Here is a 12,241-nt window from a genome sequence, read left to right as displayed (position 1 = left end):
CGCGTTTATGTCACCTAGCTGCACGGCCACTATAGCAAATTATATATCATTTTGAAGTCCCGGATGTTAGCTTTCCAACGCAACTAGAACAGCCTCATTTGGACCTCTGTAGCTCAAGTTATGATTGATTTAGTGCGAGAGGGACAGGCTGACAGCTTTGCAGTTTCTTCAATTTCTTGTATTCCTTCCACTTTTGCATGCTTCCTTTCCGTTCTCCAAGCCATTCCTGTCCTATAATCTCTGAAATCACTTAACACACATATCAAGGCATCAAATGGTAATAAGAGAGGATTAATAATCAGCAAATCTAAGGCCAAAGGAGCATGTTTTCAATCAAAGCACAGAATTAGGAAGAAAAATGTAAAACATGCAATTAGTATGAATAAGTGTGCAAAGACTTGATAAAAACCACTCAATTAAGAACAAGATAGACCATAAAATAGTGGTTTATCAACCTCCTCACACTTAAACATTAGCATGTTCTCATGCTAAGCTCAAGAGAAGCTATAAGAGAGTGAAAAGGAATGGTAGAATATATGAAATGTAACCTATGAATGCAACTAAATGCAGAATACTTTTTTTCTACTTGGTTTAAAGTAAACAAATCCTTCAAGAATAAATATGAACTGGATTTCACTAATTCAAATCATAAAATAAAGTACAAGTAAACTTGCAGAAGAAAATAGCTCATGAAAGCCGGGAACAAAGAATCGAGCATCGAACCCTCACTGGAAGTGGATACACTCTAATCACTCAGGTGTTTAAGGTTCGATTCTCTCAATTCTCTACTAACCTTGCTTTCTAAGACTTGCTCTTCTTCTACCAATCAACAAAAATTTAATACACAAATACACAAATCAAGAGGTCTTTTAAGGGTTGTAATGGGGTTCGGGTCAAGGTAGGATTGTATTTGGCCAAGTGGATTAAAATCCAAATCCTTAATTAACTTAAACTTTTCCCACCTAACTTAAGACAATCCATGTAATCACAATACAAAACCTAACTATCCATTAACCTTGTTTTCCACATATTCATGCATCCGAATTTGAGTAACACTCATATGCATTGATATTATTACTTAACTTGGGACATTTTGTCCCCTTTTATTATTTTCTCTTTTTCTTTTCGTTTTCTCTATTTTTTTATTTTTCTTTTTTTTCTCAATGCATTTGATTAAGATATTGAATGCAAGAATACATGCTCAACTATTGTTTTGCACATTTTCACAAGAATACACAACACCCAATTCTCAAACCAAATATTTTTAATCCCAATTTCCCACATTTAAATCATGAACACTTTCACTAGTCTAAGCTAACCAAGGATTCAAATTAAGGACATTATTGTTTTCTGCTTAGAGTTAATGATGTGCTAAAATAAAGAATAAATGGGATAAAATAGGCTCAACATTGGTTTGCAAAGGATAATGAAAGGGTAAGGCCATATGGGTATGTAAGCTTAGTGAAACAAAGGCCTCAATCATATAAGTACATGCATACATCAAACAATGGAGATATAGAATTAAGCAAGACAAATATCACAATTTCAGAGAGAAAAAAAACACACACACACACCAAAAATAAAATGTTGGTTGATAAAATGCAACCAATCAAATAAGCTCAAAAATCTCACAGGTTTTGTGTGTTCGAGCTCTAAACCATGTTCCAGAATATTATTTCTTCAAATAAGTTCAATAAAAATTTTAATTGAAATTAGTGAAATGCTATAAAAAGTTTCTTGAAAAAGAAAATATTCCATCAACCAAGTGGTAAAATATGCACAAAATCAAACAAATATGCAATAAAACATGCAAATGCAACAATGAACAAACAAAAAAAAATAAATGGTGTTGAGAAGAAGGTAACTAACCCACGGAAGTCGGTATCGACTTTCCCACACTTAATGATTGCACCGTCCTCGGGATGTCTCTGTTGAATGGATGCATTTCTCTACTTTATAGCCTCTAATCTGTGTTTTCTGGGTCAAGAACTGGGCCAGAAACAGCCCAGAAATTGCTGATTGTGAATTCTGTCACGCTGATTTTTGTCACTGCGATTCGTCCGCGTGGAGCACGCGTTTGTGTCACCTAGCTGCACGGCCACTATAGCAAATTATATATCGTTTCGAAGTCCCGGACGTTAACTTTCCAATGCAACTAGAACTGCCTCATTTGAAACTTTGTAGCTCAAGTTATGATTGATTTAGTGCGAGAGGATCAGGCTGACAGCTTTGCAGTTCCTTCAATTTCTTGTATTCCTTCCACTTTTGCATGCTTCCTTTCCGTTCTCCAAGCCATTCCTACCCTATAATCTCTGAAATCACTTAACACACATATCAAGGCATCAAATGGTAATAAGAGAGGATTAATAATTAGCAAATCTATGGCCAAAGAAGCATGTTTTCAATCAAAGCACAGAATTAGGAAGGAAAATGTAAAACATGCAATTAGTATGAATAAGTGTGCAAAGACTTGATAAAAACCACTCAATTGAGCACAAGATATACCATAAAATAGTGGTTCATTAATCCCAAATCTCAGTATTTTATTAGTTGAATGGTAAAAATACACATCAAAACATGGTTAAAAAACTAGAATAATCTAATTAAGATAGCATATACCAAAGAAAACAGCAATTATTTACCTTGATTGATAAAGGAAAAGCCGTGAACAATGAAGAACCATAGTGAATAGCGAACAATGAACAACGAAGCAGCAAACACTAACGAGTAGCGAACAACGGAGCAACGAACATCAACCTAAAGCAAACAATAGCAGTGATACAAATAGAGAAGAATCTTAGCAACGCGATCATGAAGCAAAAGTTAATAATAACAGCAATTGAAGGAAGAGAATACCAAACCCACTAACCTGAAGAACAGTTGGAGAAGAGGGCCACTATGAACAGCGATGAGCCTCGGGGGAGTAGAAGTCGTGGCCAATTTGCAGGAAAGGCTGAAGAGAGGGTCACGAATTTGGGTGGGTGCTTTTCGTTTCACGGGTTTGGGGCTTTTAGGGTTTTGGTTTGGCGGGTTTGTGTGTGTGAGAGAATAATTTGAGTCTCATAGATTTTAATTTTTTGGGGGGTTTCTAGTACCCCTACTATTTAGAACAAATACCGCTATCAATTAAATTACAAAGGGCGTAAAGAGTTTTTGGGTTAGAAAAAGTTTGGTAACAAAAAATTTTCAGCCATAATTAGCCAAAACTTTCCACAATTTACTTTATTTATATAACTTAATAATATTTTAATTTTCTTTTTCACTCTCTTATCAATCTACTTATCATATTCTTATCAGCCCCACTTATTAATGATATTAATTATAATATCATATCCCTAACTTTTAGACATTCTTGTAATCACTATTTAATATTTCCTTTTATAATTTAAATGTTATAATGTCATATGACTCTCTCTTCCATGATTAATAAATAGACACCAACGGGAATGACATCTTTGGAGAGAGGTTCAAATCTTAGATTTAAGAATACAATAATCACTAATAACAATTAAAAACGGTAACAATATTAATTAAATGATTTTAATTGTAATTGATTTTTATTTCCTGCCTTTAATTCATTTATTATTATGGCAAACGTTGACAAATGTGAAAACTTGGTTTAATAAGTTTTTCATTGTTAATTTGGATCATGAAAGTTGTTTATTTCCTCTAGCTAAAAATCACAACTTTATTTCAATTACAAGCACAATTGGAATAAGACAAGGAAATTTACAAGAAAGAGTTGAAGAATAATTTAAACAACAGACAAACTCACCCGATGAGATTATTGTCCGTCAATCAATTTTCGAGAATATGAAAGACTACACTACCTTTGATGAGGTATGGCAATACACTAATTTATTTTTTTTTTATGTGTATCTATAATTATATTGTACTAACTAAGTTCATACACATAGCATTCATAAGTTCATATACATAACATCCATAATTACATACAACTAACATCTAAAATTTAAATTCATGTTTATTAGATATTACATCCATACACATATTATTTTTTTAGTTATTGTATAAGTAATTATCAAATTAACACATATGTTTTTAAATTTTTTCATAATTGAAATTGAAAAAATGTCAAATTCTTAAATTAATTTATTCAATTGATAAATTTATTCATAACATCCATAAATTCATACGCATAACATCTATAATTTCATATTAATAACATCCATAATTTTGTACTCATAATATTCATAATTTCATACATATGATATCTATAATTAATAAATTTTATAATTAATATTACCAAATTTTAAACTATGTGCATTAATAGATCATGATTTTAATTATTTTAATATTTTTTATTTAATATTCATATGTATGCTTATTTATTGATTTTAATACGACGAGTTAATAATTATTTTTAAAATTTTATTTTTTAATTTTTTTATATCTTATCTTTTATTTTTTATTTTCTAATAGTTTATATGTAAAATATGAGTTGTGCAATAGAAGTTGTTAAAATTTTTAAATTTAACGTCTATAATTTCTGCAAAAAAATTGCATTTTAATGGGTAATAATGTGAGTAAGGAAATTTAGGGATTTAATTTGGAAGAAACTGAAATTAATTTTGGAAAGAACATTAATGACTCTAAGCACGCAGAAAAATGGTAGGTGATAAGGAGAGTAAGCGATAAGAAGGTGTATATCACTTGCTTATCAAGAGAATGAGAATTTTTATATGATATTTTTATATTGTAATTAATCTTTGGCTACCTAGCAATCCTTCGGTTAATGTGCGGGAGTTTATTAAAACCTTTGCTATATAACTTCTGCAAAATTGTAATTTTTTGTAGTGTAACCTTTCATTCAATTATGAAGTTGCAACGTTTCATATTTTTATTTTATATTTTTAGTAAAATTAATGGAAACAACGTAATACTAATGGCACGATTAAAGCCAAATAAATAGAAACAGTTTTAATACAAAATCTTACTAAAATAAAATAACAAACACTATCAGTGTATGAAATTCAAAATATCTTAAACTTAGACAAATTAATAAAACACATATCATGAATATAATAAATGGCTGCATTTCAATTTATTTTGGTGACCAATTTCTTTGCGGAATTGATGGTGTTTTCTTTGGCCTTATTTAATTACTCAGCACTAAATCTAAGGCCAATCGCATGCGTGCAATATCGTGCACTGGCTGCATGTTGTAAAATTATTAAATTAGTGAAGATTCTATTTAATAAGGATACAATGTCAGCAATTATAATGCTATACTCACTGGTATGATAAATAAATTTTTGGCCTCAGCATATAACTGCCATCTAGCAACTCACATCCCAGCATCAAACCTGAGGCATACGTATTAACATATTAGCTTCACTTTCCTTAGATAGTTATTCGAATTTGCTTAAATTCATATAGTAACTTGTCTTATGAGTTTTCTTGTTGTGAAAAATTCTGTGGATAGTAGATCCGAAATTCACCGAGTTGATATGCAACTTCATCCAAATCTGACTTACCCTCTAATCTCTCATAGAGCAATTGTTCATGAATCATCTAGTCAATGAAATTTGCCTACATTGACAAGAAATATAAGTATAAGTAATTGTTGCTAAAAATTAAATGAGCTATGGGCAACAAATTTAATTTAGAAGCATGAATAACTCACTAGTTGTCGAATCTGTCGCTCCCTTATGATTTTTCTTGATCATTGTTGCATCGGATCTACACATATCAACTTCCTCTTCTTCACGTCAACACATAATAAGTATCAGTGTTTATAGCTGTCCTTAATTGGTACATAAATCTAAAAATCACAAAAACTTAAGATTATAAAAACATATCATGGCAAATGATAGTAAATGGGTAGGTTTCAACTTTAAAACAAATACATTAGCTACCTTTGATAAGCTGCTAACATCAGATAAATATGCTGAATGGTTCATTACCACAGCTGTTGGTGGGTAGCAAAACGAAAGTGCTTGTTCCTAACAAGTTTTACAATCAAGGAAAATTGCGATTCAAATTGATTTTTTTATGACAACATATAGTAAACTTTGACTTCCTAAGACTTACTGAGACCCTAGGCGGAAGAAACCATATCTTTAGACCTCCAGAACGAATTTTTTCCTCATGAGTCATTGTGCATGCAACCATTGTTAATATCTGGCAAGATAAAGATAACAAATAAAATTAGTATCAGAGGTTTAACAGAAAAAAATTAAAGTGCAATTTAGAGTTTTACATTAGCATCTATCTATCACATAGGCTTAAGTACATCGAATGATCTTCTACAACCATTTATACCTTCATGTACAAGTATTTCCTCGCTGTTGTAAAAATAAATAAATAAATAAATAAATAACCTTACCACATGAAATCAAATGTCTAACAACTTTTATCTATATGTATATTAACAAGATACTTATTTGGGGGAGGCATTAGCATTATATAAATATATAGCTACCATTGCTTCTTCTTCATTGACGAGCATTTCTTTGGGGATTTCAAACGTCAACTAAAATATAAATAATTATGAAGTCATAGGAAAATTATTCATACTAAACATAATCTTAATAAAATAATTTTTACTTACTAGTATTATCAATGAACACAACCTTTCAACTTCACATTTGACGACATCCAACTCATACAGTTGTCCATCAGGGTTAGTTGCCTGCATATTAAATGTATACATTACAAGTATTTATTTTGATCATTTTCAGTTTTATTAAACACCATTTTTATTGTTCATATGTTACTATATTCACTTACTATTAACCATGAAATTCGCAGTTGAAAAACTTTAAAAAATACTTAAAACAGAGATAACTAATTTTTGTTACTTACCCTATTGCTATTTGCTTCTTTACCTCCAATAGTAGACATTACCCTGTTTGCAGGAGGAGTTAATATTTAGGCTAAATTCTAAAACTCTTGGCGTATTGTCCTTTGGATCTCTTGTTTCACTCTTAAAACTTTCAAATCAATGTATTCAGTTAAACACTGATACATAGGTTTTGAGAGTAAATTTAAATGTTGATTGCTGACAAATAAATTATCGAAGGAGGCTTGTGTATTCTCCTTGGAAAGCGTTTGGCTACACAAGTGCGAAATCAAATTATAGTTAACAGTTTCTTTTGTTTTAGACTGTCATACAAGTCTATTCTTGTGAGAAAATAACAAAAAAAGATAGCATAAGAAGAATCTATTTAATAATAATTTACTTTACATAATCTTAAAATGTAAAAAATAAAACTAATAAACGAATACTAAAAAATAATTATAAGACAATTGACTTTTACTATTGTGAAATTATATAGTTGTTAATTTTAAATATTTAGTCATAGTTAATTAATTAATTTATGCAAAAAATTATTAATACGGTACAAATTTTAACCAAGATGTAACTAGCAAACCTGTCCGTTCCAGTCCGATTAATTGATCTTTGCCAGTTTATTAGTATCAAGTATTTATTCAACAATGACTAATGGAATAAAACATCTTACCTTTTTAGAAGAATAAAGAGATAGTTTATATGAATTTTTGAACAACATATCACTCTTTTATACGTAATTGATATTTAAAAAAATTTTAATTAATTAATTAAATTAATATAATATTAGACCAGAATCAGATGTTATGATAAAATACTACATAGTATAATCCGTTATAAAAAAATTTTCATAAAGTAAAGTATTTTGATAAACGAGCCATAAAAATTGTAATAAAATAGAAAATGATTATAATATGATATAAATTAAAAATATTCGTAATATACTCAAGCATATGATTACTTATTTAACATGACTTAAATTGTAACATATTTACTGAGAATATCATATTCTAATTTTTGATTGACCGTAAAATACCTAAAAGTACTATATAAAAAAATTATTGTTTCTGGAGTTTAAAAGTAAAGAAAAATTGGTGAATAATTTTTTTAATGTAAAATAAGTAATGTACAGAGTAAATCAAAATAGGTATTTAGGAATATTTGTTTAAGTAAAATAAGTAATGAATATACATATGTCATGTTGAGTTGAGGTTGAGGTCAGATTTTAGCACGCAGATCATGCTAGTCTATGCTGATTTAGATTGAAAAAAAGGATAAGACTCTGTGTCATACCACGTTTTATATACATCTTTTTGTACAATATAATATCTAACAAATATTATCATAGCATGATTTAAATATAAATTGATTTAGGGGATTTACGTTTTTAATTATCATTTAGGAGAATCAAGTAAATTTGATCATCTTTTATTTTAATTAAATAAAAGAACTTTTAAGACCTATGTATAGCCATCATGTTAAATTAAGCACTTCGGATATATTTTTTATTTTCAAAATAAATTGATCGATTTAAATTGAGAAAATATATTTAAATATTTACTTTATTTGTGCTTAAACCAATATTATAATTTAAAATTATTATGAATAACACTCATTGTAAATCATTCTGAAAGTAATACAAGTACATTCGTTAGTAATCTCAGAATTGAATATAATATACTTTTATCATGTTTTAGAACCATAACATTTTAATTTAAAAATAATAGGATTGTTTATATCATAAAGGTACGCATATTCTTTTGATTTGTACTTTTGTAGTGTGGGATATGTGGTTACATGTTAATTATAGTAGAGGGTGGGGAATAATTAATTGCGGCGCTATCACCGTGGTGTAGGTTTTAAAAAATAAAAGGTTACACATGCTACCGGAACAAATTATATACAATTTAGATACTTTTTTTCATAATTTGTGGTTTTAATCAGGAATACGTAATTGAGATTTACCTAGAAGACACATTACAAACAACATCTTGGGCGGTGATGATTTCATTCTGTGCGATTTTTTTTTGCATCTCTTTTTTTGCGTTGAATTTAATCTTCAAAAAAAAAATAAAAACACATGAATAATGTCAGATTGAGTTTTAAATAAGTTAACAATCAGTTTAAATTTTATAAATAATTGCTAACATGTAGACATAAAAAAGCTATGTTATGGAACGAATAAATTTAAAAAAATAAAATAAAATTAGTCACTAAAAAAGTTATTAAAAAAAGTTGATGTTACCAACCTCTTTGAACTACTCCTAGTCGCACGACCAGTCATGATGTGGCGTTATTCGTAGCGTGAGAGTTGAAAAGGGTGGATAATAGAAAAAAATAAAATAAGTTAATAAAAATGTTGAATAGTAATGACATTACTCTAATAGTGATTTATAACGTTTTCATACTCGTTTGAAATTTAAAAAGTAATACTCTCTAAAAAATAGGATGTTTAAGTTAATTTTTTTTCAATTTTAAATTAATTCGACCACACTTGCAAAGTTTGTTACAAGATTTTTTTGGTGGCATTTAATAGTATTCAAATTTAAGTTACTTTTTGCACAAGGTGGCAAATCGTTAAAATTTCAATTTAAAACTGTTGCCTATCAAATTTTAATTTAAATTTTAAATATAATTCAGATGAATTAACTGATTAATTTTACCGTAAAGTAAAATCTAACTTGATCATTTAATAAAAAAAGTTAAACATCCGTTTTTTATAATTTTTATCCCTTTCAAAATAAATATTATATTAATTAACAAACGACTTAATTGCAATATTAATATTATGTTTACAAATTATCTGATCTTTATAGTGAACTCTATTTTGTAACCTTTTTTTTTCTATTTATCCAATTCTTTCAAATCCTAGAGGAGGCCGCAGAGGCGCCGACAATAATAGACGGTGGCGGTAGAACCTTAATTTTTTGTTAAATGTATAACCCTAAGTTTTCAATTTGGTGGAAACTCACATGCAGTCGACTTCACATGAAGTTGTTTTTGGATAGATGACAAGTGTTACCATTTGGTTTTGAAAAAATTGGTTTATTTTATATAAATAATTTAATTAAAAAAACAATTGATATAGCGATGATGTTAGATTTTTCACCGTATTTTATTTTAAAAACAATTTGACTAATTTAAATTAAGAAATTGTAGTTAATTGTTTACTGTATAATTTTTTTATCCAAAATTAGAATTAAAAATAATTAAAAAAATAAAATTATCTAGTATATTGGGCCAGCTCAATGTTAATCAGAAATTAATTTTACTTTTTTTGTTAATATATTATTCTTTTTCAAATTTATTTGATAAGTATTTTTTTATTTTAATATTAACATGATCTTATTTATATCATATTTTGTTAAACTTAAAATTACTATAAAAATCTTTAAAATGTTAAATTATAAAAGCACACAATAAAAATGTAATATAAAATTGTCATAGTTTAAAGTTCTAGATAATATATGGATATTTGATAGAGAATAGTTTTTTCTCAATTTTGCATAAATATACAAATAGTATTTTCAGAATGATAATACTTCTATTGTATTTCTTTAAAAATTTTGAATATCATCTATTAATTTACAATCCTGTATATACTGAAGGAGAAAACTTAACTTTTTCTATTATGAGTATTTTTTATTATTTAATACATACAAAGTCATCTATTTTCATTTATGATAAAAGTTAAATGATATTAAGACTTTTTTGTTTAACAACATTAGAATAAAGCACAAAAATAACTTCATGTGAAATTGCCTGCAAGTAAGTTTCTACCTTTCAATTTTCAATCTAAGCTTTTCAATTCTTCGAAGAGGGGTATTGGAAGAAAGGGCAAGGGGCATGGGGTGGGTTAGGGTGACGCATTTAAGCGTTTGTTTCTTTTTCATTTTTTTTTGTTAAGACTCAAAACGGCAGCGTTTTATAAGAATTGGTCGATTCTTGATCTGGTCCAACTGGCAGATAATCAGCCGGTTTAGTATTTTTCAAACGTTATTTAATTTGCCAGTTTCACATGTTGGACCGATCCATTTTATTCATCAGTTCTCGGTTGAACAGAAATTAATGTAACAGAAAATAAATCGTAGCTTTAAAAAATAATCAACGTATTTTTATCAAGCTGCAATATTTGAATAAGATATTTTTAAATAAATTTAAAAAAACTATCACTTAAATTTAAAAAATTGAGTGTATTTTTCAAATATGGGCAACATTATGTAGATTGAAAACAAATTAAATTTCGTAGCTTTAAATTTGATTTGTACAAAATTCAATATTTAAAATTATAATTTTTGAAATATACTCAATCATTAGTCCTTATAAATTCGGAGCACCTAGATCATAGATAGTCAAAAGTTTTTCTAATTTAGCTATTCGTACAAGAAAATACTTAGTTAATTTTAACTCGAATTAACTAATATCACAAAAACATGTCTTCGAGGGGGAGAGGTAGGAGGCCTAGCAAGGGAAGAGATAGATCTACCATTAATGTCACAAGCGAATCAACAGAGCCTTGTGTAACACATCATGGACAAGAATAGAACAAAGTAGAGGAAAAAAACGCCGAAACAAATAATAGATACTTCATTAAGGTAACCGGTCCAATTTTATTGTACAACTAAATATGGTCGTTATATTATGATCGGTCTATGTGAATAATAGATCTAAGCCCAATTTTATGTTTTTCTTAACATTAATTTAATTCTTAATTTTTATCTCGTACTATTTAATATAATAGAAAAAAAAACTATTTTATTATTTATTAGTACATATCTTTAGTACAAGAAGTTAAATATTTTTCGAAATTTTGTAGATTGTTTTTTATTACAATTTTTAAAACATGAATCATTCTTTTATGTGTAAATAATTCTTCTGCAACATAACTCATGGAAAAATGTATTAGATTAATTTTTTAGCGTATGTTTTGTGAAGAGCGATGTAATCATTTTTTTAACTTCAAAAAGCTACACTACTCATATGTGTTACATGTTTATGACTAAGAATATATTAGAATAAAAACTTATATGTTTATGCTTTCAATTTTATTATTTTCGATATTGTAATGCTTAAAAGATATAAAATGTATTTTTTAATTAAAAAGAAAAAAATAAAGTACATTCTTTGTGATAACTTTTTATACGAATTAATTTTCATTAAATTTTATGTACTCTTTAGAATACGATATTAACGTTTATTAATTATTTAGTATTTATTGATGCTTTAAATATATGTTTGTAATTTGTGTGTTATGACAACATTTAAAATACAGCTTTCATGGAAGTTTAAATACGGGTAACAAGAAACAAAAGGAGGTGAACACGCCCCTTAACAAGAACCAGTCTCAACACGTTGAAGCTCACTCACTACCCAACTACAACCAGTATTACTACCAGTGTGAAATTATTTTTACTAATGCAGTTGATA

The sequence above is a fragment of the Arachis duranensis genome, chromosome 1, assembly GCF_000817695.3.
Source record: "Arachis duranensis cultivar V14167 chromosome 1, aradu.V14167.gnm2.J7QH, whole genome shotgun sequence".
Taxonomy (NCBI): Eukaryota; Viridiplantae; Streptophyta; class Magnoliopsida; order Fabales; family Fabaceae; genus Arachis; species Arachis duranensis.
The sequence above is the reverse complement of the archived record's forward strand: the minus strand, read 5'-3'. Positions refer to the sequence as shown.